The sequence below is a fragment of the Diceros bicornis genome, chromosome 29 (genome assembly GCF_020826845.1).
Source record: "Diceros bicornis minor isolate mBicDic1 chromosome 29, mDicBic1.mat.cur, whole genome shotgun sequence".
Lineage (NCBI taxonomy): Eukaryota > Metazoa > Chordata > Mammalia > Perissodactyla > Rhinocerotidae > Diceros > Diceros bicornis.
Genome location: NC_080768.1, coordinates 27,489,693 through 27,515,102, shown reverse-complemented (window position 1 = coordinate 27,515,102; position 25,410 = coordinate 27,489,693). Strand labels below are relative to the sequence as shown.

General features: G+C 41.7%; 1 long non-coding RNA gene across 1 annotated transcript in view; it reads right to left on the bottom strand.

Annotated features, from left to right (window-relative positions):
* Positions 1-2,588: 2,588 nt before the first annotated feature.
* Positions 2,589-25,410, bottom strand: part of LOC131394131 (uncharacterized) — a 60,399-nt gene continuing 37,577 nt past the window's right edge. Inside the window, exon 3 of the long non-coding RNA XR_009216072.1 lies at positions 2,589-2,997. This is a non-coding gene — a long non-coding RNA (uncharacterized LOC131394131). The remainder of the gene's footprint in view (positions 2,998-25,410) is intronic.

Genomic DNA, 25,410 nt, shown 5'->3' with positions numbered 1-25,410 from the left:
TTTAAGGTGTTTAATTAAGTAAGTTGTAAATGGTACTGATCGTTTGAAGGAGTTTGGTCTCTTTGATTTGAGTTTATCAAACGTCAACAAAAAAGGCCATCTGAAAGGTGTTTGTTGAAATTTGCTGTATCTAGTTACAAAATTATAAGAATTTTAAGTTGAATTCAAGGACTAAGGAAAACTAGGTTTTTGAATATGTATTGTAAATAAGTTAACTATTAATTAAAATTTCAAATAGCAAAAAATAGCCTTTTCTGAATCTGGGAAGTTGTACTTATATCAAAAAACCCCTCACATTGACCCAGAAGAGGAAACTGAGACTCAGAGAAGTTAAGTAATTTGCTCAAGATCACAGAACCTACTAGATGGCACATTTGCTTGCCTCCAAAGCCAATGTGCTTAACCATTGAAATTATGCTATACTATCTCAAAATATACTTCTTGGATATATATACTTTAAAAATCCCTTCTGAGATGGGTGCAATTTGGTGTATCACTGCAGCTTAGTAAACCTCAATTGTGAAAAGAAAAGTATAAGCAATCTCAGGGGGTGACTTTGTGTGTGGTTTGCTTATAGTGAACATTAGATACTCCTTAGGGGTAATTTTTAACCCTAGGTGGTTTCCGTTGGAAATTAGCTTATTATTGAAATTAGAAGTAATGTATGTAAGGTTTAATGACAGCACTTGGGGAACACGGCCCAGTTAAAAATTCGATGCAGGTTAGTGCAAGAGGAGACAGAAGAACAATGAGAATATTCGTTAACTGTTTCTATTTATGCTTCTACCCCCAGACCTTAATATTTAAGTAAAAGCCTCTTCTTTGATTATAGTAGCAATAAATGAAAGTATGTTTACAATTCCCAACTAGGTTTAAATTTGTGAGTCTTGAATCTCACACCAAGGAGCCTGAGTCAACAGCCCCTTTTACGGATTAAAAACACTGTGAGAGAGGCTGGTAGGAAAAGAGAGTTGGCTTTAAGTTCTCACAGATCTGGGTTCCAGAACTGGCAACAAGAAGAAAGTACAAAACTAAAGCAATGCATTAGTCTATACACCATGGTGTGTGTGTGTGTGTGTGTGTGTGTGTGTGTGTGTGTAGGCGTATGCGTGTTTGCAATATTATGATTGGTTAGAAAAAAAGAAATATACCAGATCCATTAACTTTCAAAAGGAGCAAACATGCATGTGTGTGAGGGTGTAGGATCTGATAAATCTGTGAGTGCAGACCTTCATTCATTCAATTGTAACTGTCGACATACTAGGTTCCAGATACTTTGATAAGCACTTGGGATATAAAAACAGTAAGACACAAGTACTATCCTCTGTTCCTGACCTGGGAGAATTCATAATCTTGTGGCAAATACAGGTATATTACTAAATAAATTGGATGCAATTTGGCACATGCAATGATGAAAGAGGTGTGGAGCAGTTCCCTGGAGGAACTGACACCTGAACTGAGTGATGAAGGATGAATAGGAATCAACTGAGCAGAGAGGGGTGGAGAGGGCATTCCAAGTGCAGCAAGAGCAAAGAAAGGCACAGAGTAGGAAAAAGCATGGTATATAAGTCAGAAGCTCCAAGCAATTCGTGCTGCTGGAGAGCAGGGCAAAAAGCTGGGATGAGTGAGATATGGGGATGGTCGTGGTGTCTGCCCTTTTAAAAAGCATGAATTTTATCTTGGAAATACTGAGAAGTTTGGGAAAATCGGAGTAGGTATTCCTCTTTTAGGATTTTCTGCTCCAAAAAATATATATTTATACAATGACATTTATTATAGCATTCTCTGTGACAGCAACTTACTTATTTGTTAGAAATAGTTAACTAAACCATGGAACATTCAGACTATTAATATCAGGCAGCCATTAAAAGAACAAAGAACCTTCATAAGGAATGAAATGGAAAGATCTTCAAGACACATTGTTAAATGAAAAAAAAAAAAAGATGCAAGAGCAACTTGTATGGTATGATCCACTTGAGTAAGAAAACAACACAGGATTCTTTCTCTCCATTTTGCTTCCCTCTCTTTCTCTGGGTGTGTCACTTCATTATTCCTTCTTTCTCTTCTGACTGGCCACATCAGCTTCTACACTCATCAGGGCAAGAAGTCTGGCCACCAGACTTAACTAAATTTTATGTCTTACATCTCCACCTTAGAGAGAGGTCAATGAGATACTTTGAGCCTGAGTACAAAACCATAGGAAAGAACTCTCAAAATGAACCAATTAACCACGGCCTGAGTGAGAGTCCAAAGAAGAAAATGGGAGCTTCTTCGAGGAGAGAGGGACTGTATTTATGGAGTTGGAGGAAGGGCAATTCTTAGAAGAAAGAAGAGGAGATGGGGTGTTAGAAAAAGGAGAAAATACTATAAAGACTTCTCTTATTACTATATATAACTTATATTATTTGACTTTTTTTGGGAAGACATTTACTGTTTTATAATATTTTTAATGGAACAAATACAGCTGAAAAGGGAAATAGTTGGATCTGTAATATAAGTGCATCCCTCTCAAGTGTTTGTATAGAGAAAGGCTTTGAAGAAGGCAAAGTGGTGAAAGGCAGACAGTGAAGTGTTTTGTTACTGCACCAGGTCCGTTTTGGCCCACCACCCAGAAAGCCAAACACCAAGGTGATGAGACTGCAGCAGAGAGAGGGTTTATTAATCACAAGGCAGCCAAGTGAGGAAATGGGAGAATGAATCTCAAATCCACTTCCCCGAAAATAGGGACTGAGGGATATTTATGGGGTAGGGGGCAAGGTGGTCTGAAATGATTGGAGGTGAGGAAAGATGAGGTAATTGATGATCTGCACAAGTGTAGTCAGGCTTCATGCCTCTTCGTAGGACGCATGTTCACAGAATGGCGATGTTAGCATGCCCCAAGGATCGAGTTCTAACCTCTTGATGTCAAAAGGTTGCTTATTGGACATATGTCTGCATGGGCCCAGTTGATGGGTTGGTGGTCTCAACAGGCCTGAAGTGGACAGGGGATTCCATTTCCTGAAAAAAATAGTTCAAACACCCATTACCATGGTGACTCTGGCTCCAGGGAGATGTTATCTATAGGAACCTAGTGAGAGTCAGATAGCATATTGCCTAAACAGCACAGTTAACAATGGGTAGGCTTATCATGCAGATTTAAGTCATCACCTTCTGTTCTGCTAAGTTTCTAGATAAGGCCATCCCCCCTTCTTCCTGGTACAGGGAAGAAGATACATTTACAAATGGAGATTTCCTTTACAAATGTAAATATCTCTTACAAAGGGTAACCAGAACTAAGAATGGGCTTAGCCAGGACCCTCCCAGATACCCGGAGATGTCTATGGTGATGGCCTATTCTGGGGGCATGCCTCCGATCCCAAACTCTTTTGGTTAGTTAGTGGGAGTGTGGGTCAAACTGTCTTTCAGGCAGAGACATATTTTGAGGTGGCCAATTCCGATCCACCATAGTTACTAGCTGCTTAATCATCAATGGCTACCTGTTTGCAGGTTTCAGTTTTCTTCCAGCTGGGGAGAGAGATGAGGAAGGGTGGCATGGGGGCAATGGTGGCAGAGTTGGGAGAAGGGGGAATTCTGAGAAATATTCAGGAAGTAAAATTGACAGTCAGGGTGATTGATGTAGATTGGAGGTAAGAGACAAATGGAAGCCAAGGATGACGCCGAAGTGACACCAAGTTTCTGGCTGAGACAATTGTGTAGGTGATGGTAGGGAAAAGAGAAGGACATTTTTGTGGAGAAAGTTTAAATTTTTTGGACATGTTGAGGATGAGATGTCTGAGACAAGTGGGTCAAGTGTGAGTTGGGTAGACCAGACAGCGATTTGGGGGAGAAATCCAGCTTGGAGAGCTGGAGTGGAGAGTAATGTGCATTTAGTGGTACCTGGAATTCAGAATATGCTCATGTACCAAAACTGAATGTACATGTCTCCCAGAAACACTCAGATAAGTGGCTGCTGGTAAGGGGGAGTTAGGAACTACTTCCCCTTCTTTTCCTTTTTTATTTTTTCATTTATAAATAGACTTGAATATAATAGGGATAAACCCCATATCCTTCCCATCAGTCATTATAGTTGGTACCTAAAACTAATTAGCTCAGGATCATCCCAGGTCCAAGAGCTGTGTTGTGTAGAAGCAGCCCCAAACTGGAACATTGCCACCAGGCTGCCAACATCAGGCCCAATGAGCAGTCACACAGGTACTAGCCCAGGTTGTGTGGATGGAGCCTAACCCAGTGAAGGCTGAGCCCTTGGGGTCCCCATCTCTCCACAGAACACAACACATCAGGGACCAGAGCAGCACTTGCATTTGCTAGAATCACCACTGGCAAAAACAATCATAGATTAGGTTTCCTGGAAACAGACTCTAAGATAGAGACTTGAGTGCAGGAGTGTTTTTAGTGAGTTGTTATATAAATTTGTCTGGTCTTTGTCCCCGGGGTCCTGGCACAGAGCTTCAAAAATCCTTGGAATTTTCAGAGTGATAGGAGTGTCTCTGTTATGCTAATGAGATGGGATGGGCCCCTAGATAGCTTCAGGATGGGGTCTGGTCACCACAAAGACTAACCACGTGATTAGAGGGGTGGGACTTTGAGCTAACCAGACTTCCAGGGAGGGGAGGCGGCTGGAGAATGAGTTTGATCACATGCCCAATGACTTCATCAATCATGCCTATGTGATGAAACCCACTAAAACTCTGGACCCCATGCTCAGTGGAGCTTCCTGATTGGTAATCATACATCATAAATCATCTATCAATGTGCTGGGAGGGTGAATCACCCTGCTTTCGTGAGGAGAGGGCATAGGAGCTCTGTGTTCCCTCCCAGACCTCACCTTATGCATCTCTTTATTTGGCTGTTCCTCCTTATGTGGATCCTTTATAATGAAACTGTATTAAGTACAGTGATTTCCTGAGTTCTGAGTCATTCTAGTGAATTATCAAACCTCAGGGGGTCATGGGAGCCCCGAATTAGAAGTGTGGGTGGCCTGGAGACTCCCTAGACTTGCACCTGTGGGGAGACTTGTGCAGTGAGGGGAGTCATCTGGAGGACTTTGCCCTTAACCTCTTGGGGTCTGTGCTAACTCCAGGTGGCTAGCATCAGAACTAAACTGCAGAACACCCAGTTGGTGTTAGATCAGTTGGGGTCTTAGGGGAGTAGGAGTGTTCTCAGCAAACCTGTAAGAGAGTGAGTGGAGCAGGATTAGGCAGAGGGGGAAAAGTTGAACTGCAACGCTGTTGCAGGAGGGATCTCAGCTGATACCACAGGGAGCTCTGAAGCTTGACTGGCCTTCAGAGGTGTCCCGAACTGAGGCAAGAGGGCTGGCCCTTTGATTCTCACATTTTGACCCCCAAGCAGGGGAGTAGGGGATGACCTTTGGCAGAGAACAAGGCTTGGGAAGGGACTCAGCTGTAAGCCATCAGCATCCCACAATCCTGGCAGCTGGGGAAATAAGTGCCTTGATCCTGAAGGTTTGAGGGTGGAAACCACAACATCCAATATACTGGCTCAATCATATACAACTGTCCACATACTGAGCATTCATGCCTGGATTATTAAGCATTTACACACATACATCTTTTTTTTCCGTAGTCTGAAATAAGCCGGCCCCTACCCTTGCTCTCCTTATCAAAGGATGCTGAGCCAAATTGTCCTCAGAAAGAATGTGCATGATTGTTGCAAGCTTTTCTCACTTACAAGCCAGCCGTAATTGTGTGGAGTTAGCCAAGACCCAATAAGCTGTTATTATGGGGTTGGGGGTGGGGTGCAGCAGCAGTAGATGTATGTGCAAGACTTTATATAAGGTGGGACTTTTCAAAGTGAAGTTTAAAGGTGAAACTGCATTGCCAATTTCCCACTTTCTATCCTCATTATTTTATGCATAGGTGATATCTTTCTGTTGCAATCTCATTTATTTTCACGCTGTTTAAATTCTGAGTAATATCTTCATTTTATTTTATTCACTCTGACAATCTTTGTTTTTTAACCAATGAATTTACTCCTTCACACTTAATGTAACTATTGCTCTATTTGGATTTATATCTCTTTGCTGTAACATCCTTCCTTCTTGTTATGTTTTCTTTCCTTTCTTGTTGGATTCTCTGTTCATCACACTGCTTTTTCCCCTATTAGTTGGGAAGATGTGCACTCTGTGTCTGCCCTTACAAAACCCTAACTTTGCTTGCCACTCTCTGACCCTTCGCCTGTATTTTAATTTAATTTAATTTTTCTTTCTATGGACCTTGGGTGTACATAATTGAGTTAAACGTAGTCTTTGGTTCATGGCATCCTCTCAATATTTGTCCTTTCATGATGCTCTTTTACTTGTTTATTGGTTAGTTTTTAATAATGTAATAACACCTGCAAACCTACTCCCTAAAACAAACACCAGGATCTTGACAACAAGCCTCATCTAACCACATTAGTACCTCCCATCCCATCCTCCAGCCTCCCCCCACCCAAGGTAGCCATCATCTTGAATCCCAGGTTTATCATTCCAAAACTTTGCTTTTTATATAGTTTTATTACATCTATGTGTATTCCTAACATATATACATTAAGTTAAATATATATACTATATATATAATTTCAGTTGCTTTTAACTTTGATAAAAGAATGTCATCTTGCATATAGTCTTTTGAGACTTAACTTTCCAATTAGCTGCCTGTTGCTGTAGTTCATTTGTGTTGACTGCTACATAATATCTGTTTGTGTGTCTTTATCACAGTTTATCGATTCTCCTATTGATGGCATTTGGGATTGTTTTCATGTTTTGCTAAATCATGCTGCTATAAGCATTGTTTATACGTGTCTCCTGGACATGTGCAAGAATTTCTCTTCGGTATAAGCCTAGCATGAATTGTTGGATCATAAATGAGTTAACACTCAACTTAGGAGAGAATGCCAAACAGTTTTGCAATTGACAGTCCCTCAGCAATGTAAAAGAGAGCCTGTGGATTCACATCCCCTCCAACACTTGGTATTGTCCAACTCTTTCTAATTCTTGACAATTGAATGGGTGGAATATGTTGTCTTATTGTGGTCTTGGCTTTCATTTCCTTGATCTTTAATGATGTTGGATACCTTCTCATATCTTTATTGGCCACATTTCTTCTGAAAAATGTCTGTTTATGTATCTTGTCTACAATTAATTCCTTCTTGCATCTTAGGCCTTCCAATTAAGATCACTTTCTTTCAGCCAGAAGTTCCTCTTTTAGTGTTTCTTTTAGAGAAGTACTGCTGGTGGCAAACTCTCTCCACTTTGTTTCTGGTAATGTCTTTATTCTTCTCCTCATCCATGAAAGATAGTTTCATCTTGTATAGGAGTCTAGATTGGCAGTTATTGTCTTTCAGCACACTGAAGATATTAGTCCATTGTTTACAGGCTTCTGTTATTGCTGTTGAGAAGTTAGCTGTCAGTTTAATTATTGCTTCTTCAAGAGCAATCAGTTTTTCCCCTGAGTGCCTTTAATATTTTTTTCTTTGCCTTTGCTCTTCTCTACTTTTACTATGATGTATCTAAGCTGTTTGTTTTTGAAGAATTTTTATCTAATCTCAAGAAGATTAGATAAATCTTTGGAATTCTTCATTCTGTAGTTTGTTCTCTTGTGTTGGTTCTGGAAAATTTTTAGTCCTGTCTTTAAATATGACCTCAATCTCTATTTTCTCTCTTTTCTTCCTCTGGAACTCTGATCATATATAGTTTAGCCTTTTTAATTCTATCCTTCATGCCTATTAACCACTCTTAAATATTATTTTTTTATCTTTTTGTCTTTCTATCCTCCATTCTGGACAATTTCTTCTGATCTATCTTCCAGTTTGCTAATTTTCTCTTCAGCTGAATCTAATTTGCTCTTAAACCTATCTATTAAAATTTGCATTTTAATTATTACATTTTCATTTCTCAGAGTTCTATTTGGTTCATTTTCCAAACTACTTAGTTAGTCTTTGTAGCTTCTGTTTCCTGCAGATATGTACAAACATGTCTTTTACTTTTCTAAATATACTGAGCATAATTATTCTATATAGTATCTAATAATTTCAATATCTGAAGACTTTGATAGTCTATTTGTGCAATCTGTTATGTCTGCTAGTTTTTGATCCTGACCTTCCTTCCTGGTGTGTACATAGTAATTTTTTGCTTTCAAATGCTTATTTTCCATGGAAAATTATGAGAATTCTTTGATGACTAGGATGAAGGTACATTCCTCCAGAAATTATAAGTGTAAAATTAAAATGCAGAAATCAATAGCCTTTATATAAATAAACAAAACAAATGAGCAGATAGGATCATCAGATTGCTAGTAGATTCTAACAGGAGAAAAGTTAATCATTTATGATAGTAATAATAACCAAGAAAAGAAAAATATTGAGATATAAACTTAATAAGAAACATGCAGGCTTTTAAGGAAGAAACATTTTTTTTGTTTTTTGTGAGGAAGATCAGCCCTGAGCTAACATCCATGCCAATCCTTCTCTTTTTTTGCTGAGAAAGACCAGCCCTGGGCTAACATCTGTGCCCATCTTCCTCCACTTTATATGGGATGCTGCCACAGCGTGGCCTGACAAGCGGTGCATCGGTGTGTGCCCGGGATCTGAACCCGGGCGGCAAGAAGCGGAGCACGCACACTTAACTGTTACGCCACGGGGCGGGCCCCCAGGAAGAAACATTTTTAAACACTTCTGAGGGAAAATAACGGGTCAAACAACAACAACAAAACATGTTGAGGAGGAGGACACAGTGTCACAAAGGTGGCATCTCAAATCAGTGAGGAAAAGATGAATTATTTAATAAATGGTGTTGTGACAACTGGGTAGGAATTTGGAAAAAAAATTAAGTTGACTCCATGCCTCACACTTTGCACCAAAATAAACTCAATATAAATCAAAGACTTAAATGTAACAAATGAAATTACAAAATTATTGTAAGAAACAAATTGATTATTTTCTCTGAGAGTGGGGAAGTCATTCTAAAAATGATATGAAAACCTGACACTGATGAATTTGACTACATAAAAGTAAAGATAAAATTTTCTGCCTGGCATAACTATTTTAAGTAAAGTTAAAAGACAAATGATTATGTAGAAAAAAATTTGCAACTTGTATCAATACGTGTCGACGGCCTAACTTCCTGCATATTAAAAAAAAACTCCTACAAATAAAAAAGAAAGCTACCATAACCGAAAGGAAAATGAACAAAAGGATTTAAGCACATAGTTCACAGAAAAGGAAATACAGATAGCCCCTGAGCATAAGAATGGGTGATCAATTATATTCATAATAAGAGAATTAAAAATATAATCACACTGAAAGAACACTTTCCCCTCATTAGATAGACAAAAATCAGAAAATTTAGAAAATGTTAGCAAAGGTAGAATAAATTGGCAAATCATGCATTATTGGTGAGAGTGTAAACTAGTATATCATCTTTGTGTTGCAACTTGGCAATATCTATCAAATTACAAATTACCTCATTTTTTGAGCCAGAAATTCTAACTCTAGGAATTTATCCACAGATAAATCCACACATGTATGAAATGGTGCATATGCACTATTATTCATTTTACCCTTGTTAACGATAGCAAAATATTGGAAAGAACCTAAATGCCCTTCAAGAGAGGAACTGTTTAAATGCATTATGGTAAATGCATGCAATGGAATGCTTATGCAGCTACCAAAAAGGAAAGAATAAGGAGGTTATGTATTGATATAGAAAAATGTTTAAGATTATCAAGTAGGAAAAGCAAAGTGCACAGTAGTATGTAGAATGTGATTCCATGTGTGCAAAAAACTGGAAAAAGAATATGAATTAATATTTTTGTGTACGTGCATATAACATCTCTGGAAGAGAAAATCTCCACTATCTCTGGGGGAAAAAAAAAGACAAGAGGGAAACTGTGTATCTGAGGGATAGGGCCGTGGAAGGGAGATTTCTTACTTAATTCTCTTTGAAACTTTTAAATTTTGACTATGACTATATGACTACATTACTTATTCTAAAAATACACTAACTTTAAATTTGCAAAAATAATCCCTTCTATGGATTTGAAAGAGCTAAAAATATTTCCCAAGGTGACAAAAAAGATTTCTGACCACGATTACTGTGTTGATTTTTTTGAGAACGGAGAAGGTGGGATATATGGCCCACTCCAAAGTCTAAAATTAAAGATTGGTTCCTCGGGTGATTGGAATCCAATTTCGGAGGGAAGTTCTGATATTTCTATGGCTACCATCTGGTGGCACAGGCTCCAAAGCCTGGCACAAAACTAACCCTTGAGGAAACTTCTAGAGAGAGTTCCTGTCATGGTGAAAGTAAGGTGCTGAGCAGGTAGGGCTAGGGAGAAAATATTTTGTTGAGAACTCTGGTTTCCTAAGTTGAATAACTCAGTCCTTGACTGTTGGTGTTACTGTGAATTTGGTCTCTTACTTCTCTTGCCATAGTGTTGCTAAAAAATCCTCTTAAGTATATTAGATAAACATGGAGTCATTAAAGGGAATCTTCATAGGAAGAACGTTTAGGGTATGAGATGAAGTCTGTGCTAAGTTTTCTCACTGAGGTAGCTAGCTTTCAAAGACAGCTCCCGACGAACTGCATCTCCCAGTGTTCCCCCTCCTATGTGGATCCTCCTACACAGGATCTGCGCTGGGCCTGTGACTCACTCTAAATTACAGACCTTGGCAGAAGTGACACTGTGTGGGCTCTGGGCCTAACCCTTCAGGATGCCTGGCAGCTTCCTTCTTGGCACTTTTAGAGCCCTGGAGTCCTGTAAGATGTTTGGCTATCCTGGCGGAGAGACCACGTGTACAGACCACCTAGATCGTCCGTGCGGAGAGGAGAGGCCCTGAGGCTGCATGGAGAGGGAGAGACCCAACCATCTCAGCATCCTGGTCAAAGCTTCAATGACTCGAAGCCCAGCTGCCATCCAACTGAAACTGCGTGAGGGACCCCAAGGGAGACCGGAAGAACTGCTCAGCTCAACGGCCCACCCAAAGCACCATGAAAGATGGTAAGACAGTTGTTTCAAGCCTCTCGGTTTTGAGGGGGTTGTCATGCCATGCAAGATAATCAATACACCCATTTTCACAGAAACATAACCAGAAATGAGAGAGCCCACCTTTCTGCACTGCAAGTTGTCTGACCAGCCCAAAAAACAGGGCAGGCTAACAAATGTGAGGACCTGGGGCAAAGCCGTCAAATCTGTTATGGATTTGAAGGGAAGGGACAAGAAATACCAAGTAGGAAATCTAATTTACATGCAAGAACACTAAATGAAAATAATGAAAGTGCCCAATGATTGAGTGAACAGATTGGGGAGGGGGTTGAATCCTGGCTCATTTCTGTCACTTACTAACCGTGTGATTTAATGTCTCTGAGCTTTATTTTCCCCTCCTGTAAAATGGGGCAACTGCACATACCCACTGAGTTTATTATAAGGACTGAATGAGATAGTATATGGAAACTGTAAGCTTGGGCCCTAGTCAACAGCAGGGACTTAATTATTACAAAAACAATAACCACTGTTTTATACATCGAGTGAAAAAAGCAAATTATGAAAGAATATGCATAGTATAGTAGCATTTATGTAACAATGTTAAATGCATATAGCAACACTATGAATTGTTTACGTAGATATACATATATAGGAAAAGTACGAAAATGTGAGTGGGAGGGTTACACACTGACCAGTTATTTATGGAGGGCGAAGGGCAGGGAAGGAGAGTGGTGTTTTAGCTGTACCTATAGTTCTACCATGTTTTATTTCTTAAAACAAAAAGATATTTTCAGTGAAAAAGGCAAAATATTAACATTTGTTAAATGTGGGTAGTGGGTATGTGGGTGTCATACAATATTCTGTACTTTTATTTATTTGAAGTATCTTATAATTTAAACATCTTAAAAACTTTAAAACAGTTTAGACAATCATCTTTAATGGTTGCATAATGCCCCATTTGACAGATATATATGTATACATTTATATATAATTACATATTGCATATAATTGTATTATGTAATTTAATATTTGTTATTTAATATTATTTAGTATTATATATTTCCTATGTTTCTAATCTTCAATCTGCACAGTAAGTAGACCATTTTATTTTATAGTTGTATTAGTCAGTGTTCTCCAGAGAAACCAGAATCAATAGGATATGTATATATTATATATGTATTATGTATGTATACGTGTGTGTGTGTGTGTGTGTGTGTGTGTGTGTATTTATTTATTTATTTTAAGGAATTGGCTTGTGTGGTTATGAAGGTTGGCAATTCCAAAATCTATAAGGTGGGCTGACAGGCTGGAGACCCAAGAAGAGCCTATGTTATGGTTCAAGTCCAAGGGTTGTCTGCTACAGAATTTTTTCTTATTCAGGGGAAGTCAGTCTTTGTTCTATTTGGCCTTCAACTGATTGGATGAGGCCCATCCACATTACGGAGAGCAATCTGCTTTACTCAAAGACCACCAGTTTAAACGTTAATCTCGTCCAAAAGCACTCTCACAAAAACATCCAGAATAGTGTTTGACCAAATATCTGGGCACTGTGGCTCAGTCAGGTTGACACATGAAATTAACCATCACAACAGTTGAAGAAAGGGAGGCTCAGAGGGATTCAGTGACTTGCCCCAAGTTCCAACTCAAACAGCTACTATACCGTATAGTGCTACAGAAATTGCTCTCCAGTAAGGGGTAAATAAGAGATGATTACTGAGAGGAGAGGAGTCCATGAGGGCAGGAACATGACCCTGGAGTTAGGAGGCCTGGGTTCCTCTCCCTGCTTTGCCACGTACCAGCTGTGTGACTGTAGGGAGGCCACTTCACCTCTCTGAGCTTCCATTCCCTAATCTGCCCTCTAAGTGTACTCATATCTGCCATCTATGCCTCATAAAATTGCAGAGATTAAATGAGATAACATAATTGGGTGCCCGCCACTTCTGACACACTCAGTCATTGATAACTGATGTATACTTTCTAAGATAAGACACTATGCAAGCAATGAACACAGTAATTCACAATGCAATAGAGATATGTCACCTCCAAGATTCTGTCCTGAGAAAGACGGGCAAACACTTGAAGAGTGAAGGAATTGGCCCAGAGGTAGGCGAACCACCATTCACATGGTTATACACATGAATTTTTTTTTCTTCAGAGCCGACCTCATTTCTAAACTCCAGACTCACTTATCCAACTGCCTACTTGACATCTCAACTTGGATGTCTCAACGACATCTAACACCTCATACGAGTTCTTGACTCTCCCTGTACTCACAATTCCCAAAGCTGTTGTTCCTGCACATCTTCCCCATCTCAGGCACCAGCCAGAGGCTCATCTAGAAGCCCAGAAGTCATTCTTGATTTCTTCTTTACCTCAAGCCCACATCTAATCCAAAGCAGACTTTGTTAATTCTATTTCCAAAATACATCTCAAATTCATCCACGTGTCTCCATCTTGCCTGCCACCATCTTGATCCAGGCCATGATTGTTGCTTGCCTGGACAACTGGTAAAAGTGCAAATGGTCTCCATGCAGCCAGTTGACTCTGCTGCCATCAACAGTAACCTTCTTAAATGTAGTTGAAACATAGCATTCACTTGCTTAAAACTCTGCAGTGGCTCCCCATAACCCTTAGAGTGAACCCCAAGATCCTGCATGATTTGCTTCTGGCCTATCGATTCAACCACGTCTTATGACACCTTCTTACTCACTGAGCTCCAGGCATGCTGTCTTCCATTTCCCATCTGTTCTTCACACTGACCAGGTCTTTCTTGGACCCAGGTCCTTTGCACATGCTATTCCCACTCCCTGGAACTCTCCGTGAATCACATGGCTGCCTCTTTCCAGCAACCTCGTTTCAGCTCAAATATTACCTCTCAGAGAAGCTTTCCCAGCCACTCCGTCTAAAGCCCCTCCTCCAACCCACCTCCCCAGCACACAATCTCAGCTACTTGGCTATTTCCTGCTCAATACTTATCACAACTGGCAACTTTTAAAATCACTTTATTTATTTGTAATGTGTCTGTCTTTCTTACTAGAATAACATTTGATCAGGGTAAGGATTATTTCCACCTTGTTCACCATTACATCTTCAGTGCCAAGCAAGGTAGTTGATGCTCAGTACATACTGAATTAATGAAAAAATGAGGACTTTTAAAGAAAATGTCAAATTGTACTCCTGAATCACAAGCTTGCAATCAATGCTTCCCTAACTCTGCCAGCTTCGTGGTTGCCTTGTTGGATTTCGTGAGAGTGGCTCACCTCTCTTCCCTGGACGTGTGGGATGGACATAATCGACTTCTATAGATGAGCTCCTAGTCGTTCCTGTGCTTCTTACAGTTCTCCTAACTCCCAGCTCTTTTTAAACACATGTGGGCAGCTTGCTCTATAAAAGAATTTTCTATTGTGAAACTTTTTTTTTTGTAAATGTAGTGACTCATTCCCTAATTTCTTCTGGGCTAGCTTAAAGACAGATGTACCTGAACTGCATAAATTTCTATTACAAAAACTTTGAAATTAATTTGACTTTGACTATGTCGTGACTCTCAGTGGTCCTCAGCCGGATTGACTTGATGCTTTACGTGCTATGTTCCTGCCCTGTTTAGCAGGGCTTGGTGGGGCTTTGTCATCCAGTTCCCAATATACACAATAAGCCCAGCCCAAGAATGACATTAAGTTTCTTTCCCACACGTGCAGCTCTCTGTTAACTGAAATGCCACAAAAAGCAAAGAGGCTTTGACACAAAGGAAAAATAAATATTTGTGATAATATGAGAAGCCTTATTGATCACTTTTGGGTCACTGACATCTGACTCACTCCAGATCCTTTATGCAAATAGACTAACCCACCCTTGTATCCCCGCACCCTATGCCAGCTGCATCTAACCCTTCCTGACACCCCTGCCCTCCACTCTGCTGATGCTCAGCCTCATCCCCTCCCACCACACTCTTGGCTTCTGCTCTGACTCTCCCACCAGGTCTGACACAGGACCTGGCTCTCCAATCAGTATTTTGGACCTTGGCCTCCTACGCAGCTTCTGGCTTCGCTCACTTCACATGCTGGGATCCTCCATGGACAGGAGAAGCAGAGCCCACCTCAGCTTGTACCCTCGGTACCACTCCTGCACACTCTGGCTGGGACCACAGCCGGACAGGCTCCCCCAGCTCTGTGGAGGCTGGGGAACTGGAGAAGACTCTATCAGAGTCTTTCTTAATGTGGGGAAAGAATGAAAAGAGCGTGCCGTTTCTTGATGCTTCAGAACTGCCCAGAAGAGAAAAGAAAGCAAACCTTAGTGTTGGGGAGCCAACTTTCTCACTTAACGATAACCGTGCATGTCCCAGAGCCCTCAAATCGCCTCCTGCAGTCTCTTCCATCCCAGAAGGGGGGGGAGTCTCAACACCAACACCACCAAGGGCCTGATGAACGTCCAACCAGCGCGGCACCCCCGCAGCTGCGGCTCCCTTGTTCAACAGGCATTTATTAAACACCAACAAGGTGCCAGGCACTGTGCTGGTGACAATCAGGTTAAGACACAGTCTCTACCCTCAAGGAGCTCACAGTCTGGTGAGGGACAAATATAACAAAGCACACAATTCCCTAACAATGATGGTTATTATGAGAGCGCTTATACTAAGAATTACTGGAGTGCAAAGGGAGGAGTCGTTCACTTTGCCCGGGGTAGGGTGGTGGGGATCAGGGAAAGCTTCACAGAGGACGTGACATCTGAGCTGGATCTTGAAGAATGAGCAGGAGTCTTTGAGGGAGAAGAAAGTGAGGGAATAGCTTTACTGAATCTTGGAGGCTGGAAGGTATCGTTGGGTTCCTGGGAAAGTGAATTGTCCATTATTGCTCAAGCCATGAGGAAAGGAGGGAGCAGAAGTAGAAGAAGCTAAGGACAGGCTATAACCAGAATAAGGAACGTTTAAGGAGCTGGGACGTCATGTACGAGCAGTAGGGAAGAGAGGACTTAAGGATGTTAAGCAGGACTGTGACACAAGCAGGTCTGGGTTTTAGAAAAACCCCTCAGTCTGCAGTATGGGCAACAGGTTAGGTGGTTGGGGGCAGGATGGAGCAGAGAGAAAAAGAAGTTGACCCTGGAGGCAGGAAGAACAGCTTGGAAGCTATTGTCTTGGTTCTATTGAGTGGAGATGAGAACCTAAACCAGGTGATGACGTGGAAATTGATGGAGGGGACAGAGCCCAGCAACAGCCTGCAAGTAGCAACGGAAGGACATGATGATGGTTATACACGGAGTAAATGGCAGATGGAGGAGAGGATGACGTCATCCCACCTGCCTTTCGTAAATTGCTTTGTGTCTCTCAGGACACATTGATGTGCGTCATTGTTTCTTGTTTTTTGAAACAATTTCAATCTTAAAGATAAGTTGCAAATACAGAACTAAGAACTTTTCCCCCTAAACTGCTTGAACAAGTTGCCAACATGATGTCCCATCAACCTTGAACTCTAGTGTATTTCCTGCACACAAGGATATTGTTGTACCAAACCACAATATAACCATCAAAGTCAGGAAATTAGCATTGGTGTATTACCACCATCTAACCCTCAGACCTCACTGAAGTTTTTCCCATACTGTACCCTACTGTCATTTAGAGCAAAAAGGACACAGTCCAGGATCACACATTGCATTTCTTTATCATGCTTCTTGAGTCTCCTTCAGTCTAGAACAGTTCTTTGGGCTTTCCTTGTCTTTCATGACCTTGACACTTTGGAGATTTTAGGTCAATTATTTTGTAGAATGTCTTCTGACGGGCTCTCACTGTAGGAGAAGGGAGTTAGTTCTTCATGATTAGATTCAGGTTGTGCATCTTTGGCTAGAATACCACAGGAGCAATGGTGTGGTCTTCTCATTGCATACTATTGGGTGGCGCATCATTTCAACTTATCCCATTACTGGTGATATTCCTTATGGTCACTTGATGAAGATGGTGTCTGCTAGGCTTCTCCACTGCAAAGTTATTTTTTTTCTCTTTATAATTCATAAACATTTTGTGGAGAGGTAATTTGAGACAATGTAAATATCCCATCAAATCTTTATTCATTTCTTCATATCTTTCTGGACCCGTGATTTCCTATATTTTATTCATTACGTTATAACTTGTTACTATCATTATGTATTTTGATGCTCAAAATATCTCACATATGGCCAATAGGAACTCTTTCAAGCTGGTGTTAACAGCCCCATCATTCTTAGAGCACTCCCTTATTTTCCAGTGCAAGACCCAACTCTCACTCTCCCTGTCCCAGCCATGGAATCAGCAGTTTCTCCAAGGACCCCTGGACCCTTTTAGTGAAACATAATATTTGGAAGCCAAGATAGGGTGCTAAGTGCTCTTGCTGCTTTTGGAGTATTGCTGATCCCAGGACCTCTTAATGGACAGAGTGAGGGAATACACACACACACACACACACACACACACACACACACACACATATTTGTTTCTACATCTATCTATAAACAACTCTAATCCAACACCTTAGGGTCCATTCTAATTTTCTGTCTTTGTATATTGGTAACTCCCTTCTCCAATAGTGAGTGCCTGGCTCCCATTGTCTTTAATTAATTTATTTATTTCATCAGTCTCCCTCTATGTAGCCAATTTGTTGTAGCTGGGACCACCCCCCACCTCCACTGTACATGGATGCCCTCCTCACCCTTCTCAGGCTCAAACACTCTGAACCACCCTACCTCCATCACCACTAGCAGATTCTCCTGATCCCACTCAGGTTCTATTACTTTGCACCAGGTTACCTTCCCACATGGATGCCCTTCTGACCACCCCTAGTCCCCCCACTGCTTGGGCCCCAGGGAAGGGAAGGGAAGGATGGGATAGGAGAAGACATAGGGGAAGAAGAGAAGAGGAGGGGAGGGGAGGGAAAGGAAGAGAAAAGGAAAGAATAGGTGTCATTGCTTGGATTCTTACAGTGATCTTGTTAGGCAGTTGAGGCTGTATTGTCCTCCTTTAAAGACGAGGAGCTTGGTGTTGAAGGATTAGTGTCTTGCCCAGAGTAACACACCAGTGGAGTGAGCTAAGGATCACTCCCAGGTCTTTTGAGTCCAGTTCTCTGACCTCAACATCATATTGCCTGTGTTCTGCTGGTCTCCCACACACATGTACGTATTCCAAGAAATGAAAATTATTACTCAGGTTCAAATGTGTCACAAGGAATGTAGTTGTCATAGTAAAAATGTGCCTTGGTTGCTAATTCACAGAAGATCCTGATGGTCCTTGGAGGCCCCCTGAAAGAAATAAATGGTCTGTGTATCTCTGGGTGGTCACCAGGGTGTAGACATCCTCCCTCCAGCTCTTCCTTACTCTCTCCATCAAGGATTTAACTAGAGAGAAAAGGGGATGAGCACTTCTTCCTTCCTCCCAGCAGAGGATACCTTTCCTTAAGATTCACCCCAGTAGGGCCACCCTTCAAGGTCTTTTCTAGAATATCTCGGGTAAGAGTTTGAGTTCTAGGAGTCTAGAACAGTACTACTCAAAGTACGATGGTGGCGGCAACATCCCCTGGGAGCTTGTTAGAAATGCCAGTTCTTGAGTCCCACCCAAACCAACCACAGCAGCATCATTTGGAATGAAGCCCAGGCTTTCCAGGTGATTCATGTGCTCACCTGCTCTAGAGCTCTCTTCTGAGGCCTGAGAGTCTACAGTTCTACCCAGGTGATGCCGATGATCCTGCTCCTGGGGCCACAATTTGAATGGCAAATCTGGGATCTACCAAATCAGAATCTGCATTTCAATCAGCTCCAGCAAGATTCAATGTCCACTAAAGTTTGAGAAGCACTGCTGCAGAGCTCTCTCTTCTGAGTTGCATCCACAGCCTTTGAGGAAAGTCAGAGAACAAAATGCCTTTCTGAGTTGCTTTGCTATTGATTGAGGTGAAATTAAATAGGCACCTAAAGTTAATATCTTTTCCAGGTTGATAAAGTGTCATAAGTTAATTTGGGATTAAAATTTTAAGAATGTCATACCAAATTGGGACCTTTGCACATGCTGTATGATTTTCCCTCCCCTTCTTTTCCTGAACAACTGTAAGACCTTGGCTCCTGTGTCACTTTCTCAGGCAAGTACTCACTGACTGCTGACTAGGCCGAGTTCCTGTGGTATGTGCTTTCTTAGCACCGTGAGCCATAACTTGACGTGAGTTCATGCCTGCCTCCTCTTTTGTGAGGGGCATGGAGGCAGGCACCATGTCTCGTTTTACTCACTCTTATATGTTTTATCACCTAGCACAATGCCTGGCCAACAGTAGACTCTCAATAAACATCTGTTGAATGAATGAAAGAGTGTAGTAGGAGCCTCTAAGATAGCCTCTAATGATCCCTTCTGGCATTCATGCCTGTGTGCAAATCCCCTCCGTTGAGTGTAGACTGGATATTGTGACGTTTTTCTAGTGAACAGAGTATGACAAAAGTAATGAGTTATCACTTTCAAGACTAGGTTACAAAAAGACTGGCTTCGTCTTGCATGCCTTCTCTTGTTCTCTTGCTTGTCATTCTGAGGGAAGCCAGCTGCCACGTTATGAGCTGCCCTATAGAAAGGCTCACACAGCAAGGAACTGATGTCTCCAGTCAATAGCCAGTGAGGCCTGCCGACAACATGTGAGTGAGAGTAAAAGCAGATCCTCCCTCACTTTGCAGAGTGAGACCAACCCTTTCATTGCAACCTTGGAGAGACCTTGAGCCAAAGGCACTCAGCTCAAGCATACCCAGATTCCTGACCCACAGAAACTAGAGATAATAAATGTTTGTTGTTTGAAGCCACTGTGTTTTTGGTAATTCGCCACACAGAAATAGATGACTAATACAAAGTAAACTAATATTACGTGTCAGACTGTTCACATATACTTGCTTTAACCCTTCACCTAAAGATAATATGTTGTCCTTGCTTTACAGATGAGGATACGGATGATCAGAGAGACTAAGTAACTTGCCCTGATCATAGCTAGTAAGTGACACAGGCAGGATTTGAACTCATATCTGTCTAGCTCCAAAGCTGAACTCTTTCTACAAGCCATTCTGCCTCAAAATTTAAGACAAAGTTTTCATTTTCCACAGTCTTTACCAAGCTAGGGAGGGGAAATAAAACTTCCCAATTCTTCACATTCATATAGTATGAATCATATTCAACTTTTCTAAGTAGTTCTAGCTCACCTGTTATATGAATCTTTCACAAGATACTACAAATTGAATTTTGGTCTTTTCCTAACTCCCACAACCACTGGCTTAAGATCTGTTCTCCTGATTTCTCCAGCCTCATCTCAGGCTGGGCCACAGTCATTTCTCAGACCCACCACCTATGACTCACTATTGAGAACGTGATCCTTTGGGGAGTGGTAGAAAAATGGGGAGAATGTAAGGAGGAATGAGTCATATACCACATGTTTGATTTTATTGCTCTGTTCGATTAACTTTCCTTGATGACCAGCACAGTCATAGGCTTAGAGAGTTGGCCAGAAGAGAGAAATAGTGAAAAAAGTCAGGCAGGACCCAAGTAATGATCTCTTTGAAATTCCACAGTAGAAAGGATAACTACAGAGGTAAGGATTCCAAAGTAAGTCTCTTGACTACGTATCCATATATACGGCAGAGGCTTCTTGTCCATCTCTGCCTCGAGGCCCAAGAACAGAGCGGACCCCCAGGAGTGGAAGAAAGAGAAAATCTGCTGATCTGAAGCAGCTGCCATTAGTGTGACAATTATTTGGTGTCTCATGTTAATCTTTAAAATTTATGCAAAAAATGCCCATTATATTACATGACAAATGCACATTTGTTCAATACAAAAAGATAATGTCTTCCCCAGATTTTCAAGTACAATTTATGTTCAAAGAAATTCCCCAATTCCTGTGGCTTTACAAGACCCTCCCAACACCCCACATACACCCACACTCTGGATACATATGTATAGAAGGAATTAAGAATATGCATTTTCCATAGCTTAGAAAGAATGCCTTTGTCAATAAAAAACAGTCTTTCTGGGACGCCCTAAACAAAATTGTAAACAAAACCCACTAAATTGTGTTTACTTGTTAAATTACCTAAAATAGAAAATCAATTATCAAGCTTCAGACTTAATTCCAGATTTAGGAAGTACAAGGACTGTCCTAGAAGATTTGTTTTTTCCTTTTTTTCTCTCTTAGCTTCTTCTACTCCCGAGGATCGCTCTGTTATTTAATATTCTCTTGGCACTGGGTTTCTTCTCCTCCCTTGGTTGCCTCTGAAGGTACTATAATCCTCTTTTCTGGTTACTGTCTCTTTTACTACAGGTAAATCAGCTGTATCCAGTCGTGGGACAGATGCCGTATGAAAGAAGGAAGTTACAATTGCTTTATCGGAGGCCGTCACTCACCTCTGGTGTTGAGAAGCAGACATTTGTAAGGGTTTAAGGGCTCAGACACATCGAGGGAACAGATGGGAAACAAATGAAGCATTGAAGGGTTTGCAAATTGTAGCTCTTTGATTTTTGTCTGCTTGGGAATGGGTGGGACAGAGAAATGTGGAGGAATAATGGGGATATGGCTGGGGAAAGATTTGCAATGTTTCACATTCTTCTTTGGATCTGGACTGAAGGAAGGATGTGGGGAGGAGGCATTCATCGTTTGCTTTGCACTCTGACCTTTTCCTAAGTCGCTGTGCTCCTTGAAATATAAAATGGTAGTCAGGGGCCCCTAAAAGATAACTCTGCAATTATACATCAATTCATTCAACAAATACACATTAATACCTACTTAATTAGGCTTGCATGGACGTTCAGGCCAAAATAACTGAGAAAATGAAATTGTTTTTTAAATTGAAGTCACGTGTTGGTTTATAATATTGTGTAAATTTCAGGTGTACATCATTATGTTTCAGCTTGTGTATAGACTGCATTGTGTTCACCACCAAAAGTCTAGTTGCCATCTGTCATCATATATATGTGCCCTTTTACCCCTTTCGCTGTCCCCGCACTCCTTTCCCCTCCAGTAACCACCAATCTGTTCTCCTTATCCATGTGTTTATCTTCCACATACAAGTGAAAAGGAAATTTTACAATGAAATTTTACTAGAGAGCGCTCTGTGCTTTTTCTTGTGCTTAGTCCCCCACGTCTGACAGTTAAACGTCAAGCAAATTAACACAGGCCCAAAGGATGGAATCAAAGGTGGGGACAGGTAAGGATTCACACAACAGACAATCTCCCTATGCCCTGGGCCTATGGGCAATACTTTACAAGGAATTGAAAAAAACCAACTCATTCATTTTTTTAATTTATTCACCAAACATTTATTGAACACCTACTGTGTGCCAGGCACTTCCCTGGCTCTAGGAACACAGAGATGAACAGGGTGCAGCCTCTACCTTCTGGGAGCTCGCTGCCAGCCAAGGAGCATGTCTGTGCTAATGCCCCCACACATCTGATGAAGAGGCGTGTGAGGGAAGCAGCAGCCAGCTCACCTCATTCCAGAATGCCCAGATTTCTCCCGAAGGGGAGTTTCACTCCATTCGCTGTCCCTTCTGAGCACCATGAACATTCTAGGGCAGGCTGCAGTTACACGTTTATTTACGAAGGATTCCCACGCCCCCAAACTACTGTAGCTTCTTTACACATAGAGCTTTCTTCCCCAAGGTCTGGCAAATCAAACCTGTTGTTGGAGAAGGAAGTCCATGACCAGAAGGGTCACAAAGTTTATCCATTTAGTGCCTCCGAACCCTCAAGTCCGATGCAGAGAAATCTGACCTACGTGCTCCAAGATAAACATCTCCTGAGTAGTCAGCGGTCAGTTTTTCAACTTTTATTTAACAATCTTGCTATACTCATAACATGCTGAAGTAAATGCCGTATCCCTGCGTTGAAAATTTTCAATTGAGGTGGGCATGAATACATGTATTAAAATAGCGATAAAAAAAAACCCATTTACATTGTATACCAGACATATAGAAATGGTGCACAGAAGTCAGAGAGGTCCCGGGAAAGGTAAACAGTTGGAGAGTTTACCAGGGGACAGTTCTGAGAAGAGATGAACTGGATTTCAAAAGTCCACAGTGTGTGTGGAGACAGGCCTGCAGCCAAACTTCCCTGAGATTCCATTTCCTCATTGAGAAAATGGATATAATGCACACAGGTTGCAGGAGCTGTGGAAGGATGAAATACAATAACATTTATCCATTTCCTGGCACGGTGCCCAGGCACATAGGCGGCATCAATGAATATCGGATTCCCTTCCCTGTTTTATTTCACGCCACCCACATTTGTTATTATTTAATGATATAAATGCTGATGAAAATAAGAGTACACCTCTCACATTTTCTATATGGAGCATGAATTACTTTTAACATAGAAAAAAATCTAATGAAAAATTAAAACAGCATTTTATTTAGAGTCCTAGTCTGAAATAAGCAGGGGGTCTGTGGTAGTCACATTCCAGCAGAATATCGAATGAGGGCTTTCCAGTCACACAGAAATATTATTTTAATCTGATGTTAAGTGCGCTTCGGTTGCTGGTTAGACACGCTTAGACTGAAATCGATGCCAGAAATGTGATGCTATGTTCACTAGCCGGTTACTTCCCAAAGGCACGGTAAGGACTGAGGTCTCTGTCATCCATGACACGCGCCCTGCTGAGCATTGCTGTCACTGCCTCATGCAGTCACAGCCCCGCTGGGAGGCACAGCCCCAACCGAGGCCGGGCTTGTTTGCGTCACGGGCTGGAAACTTGGAATGGAGGATGCATAGCCTGGAGGGGTCTCACCAGCAGTGGGTGCAACCACAGGCTTGTCGCCTCCAAAAATGCTACCTTTCCTCAGATTTAGAGAGCAAAACCTAGCCTGCCATTCTAGGGACTGGAGTGAAAACGTGCCCAGACCTCAGGCTCTTTCTGCAGCCCACACTGGGCCACACTTGCAACATCCAACAAAATTCTTGGCTAAGAAATGTTCTTAATTTAGAGCAAAACCTACCACTGCATGTTGTTATCATTGTGAGGGAAAATCTGCTACCAGAGAAATCCTGCTAATCGCAGACTTCCTAATCCCTCTGAGAAAATAGGGGTCTGAGAAAGCCATGGGGGCAGCTCTGAGTTCCATCTCTGGTTATCAAGATTTACCTATCGTCATGGGTTGAATTGTTTTCCCCAAAAAGAATGTTGAAGTCGTAACCTCCAATACCTCTGAATGTGACCTTATTTGGAAACTGCTTCTTTACAGAGTTAATCAAGTTAAAACGAAGTCATTAGAGTGGGCCCTAATTCAATATGACTGCTGTCCTTATTAAAAGGGGACATTTGGACACAGAGATAGATGCGCACAGAGGGAAGATGATGTGAAGAGACACAGGGAAAAGATGGTCATCTATCAGCCAAGGAACGTTAAGGCCAGCAGAAGCTAGGAGAAGGGCCTGGAAAAGAATCCTTCCCTACCACCCTCAGAGGGAGAATGGCCCTGCTGGCACCTTGATTTTGGACTTCTGGCCTCCAGAATGGTGAGACAATACATTTCTGTTCTAAGCCACCCAGTTTGTGGTACTTTACTACGGCAGCCCTGGGGAACAAATACATGGATAGTAGAGCCTTTTCTCACTAGAAGAGACTAGCATGGGACAGACCCAGTGCAAGCAGGACATCTAAGGCGCACCAACACAATGACGGGCTTGCATGACTCCTGGAAAAGGAAAAGGAACCAGAGAAACAGCCAGCTGGAAGTCCTGCTCTTGGACTGAATACGGCTGTGGACACTTCCGCCAGCCGCAGGGACTCTTTTTTCGGCCTCCTCTTCGTGTCCATTCTATTTTCCATTTTAACAAATACATCTCAATTGTGTGGGACACTTAGTTCCATAATGTTTTTGCTTTTCAGCGACTCAGCTCCTCCTCACCTCCTCAGAGAGGCAGACGTGACGCTCCTGTGACCCTGGGGACGCTGTCAGGGACAAATGGGAAGCCCTTCTCTGGCCATTTCTCACAGGGCCCTGACTATCAGTGTCGTGAGAAAGGCAAAGAGTGATTTCCGAATTACCTGCTTGGGACCGGGAGGGGTACGAAAAACAGGAAAGGTGAATTCCAGTGAAGTTGCTGCATGTCGGGGCTGTGCTGTGGTGCAGTGACAAATTGTTATCAGAACGGGGATGGGATGTTCATGAATGCGGCGTGAATCACCACGGGAAGGATAAGACGGCTGACGGGCCTACTCGGAATTCTAGCCACACCTCTGGGGCTGCAGTCCTGGGAAGTCTGAGGGTCTGACGAGAGTCGAGAAAGATCTGCATTGAGACTCTTCAAAGAATGTGATATCTTGGTATATACAATCAATATCCCTCCCATTTTTAAAAAGGTATGTCCTTGCCTTAAAATTATTTTTGATAATAAGAATAACATTGAACCACACTAGAGAAAACAGAAAAATAAAACGAAATGGAAACAAAGTCACCCATGAT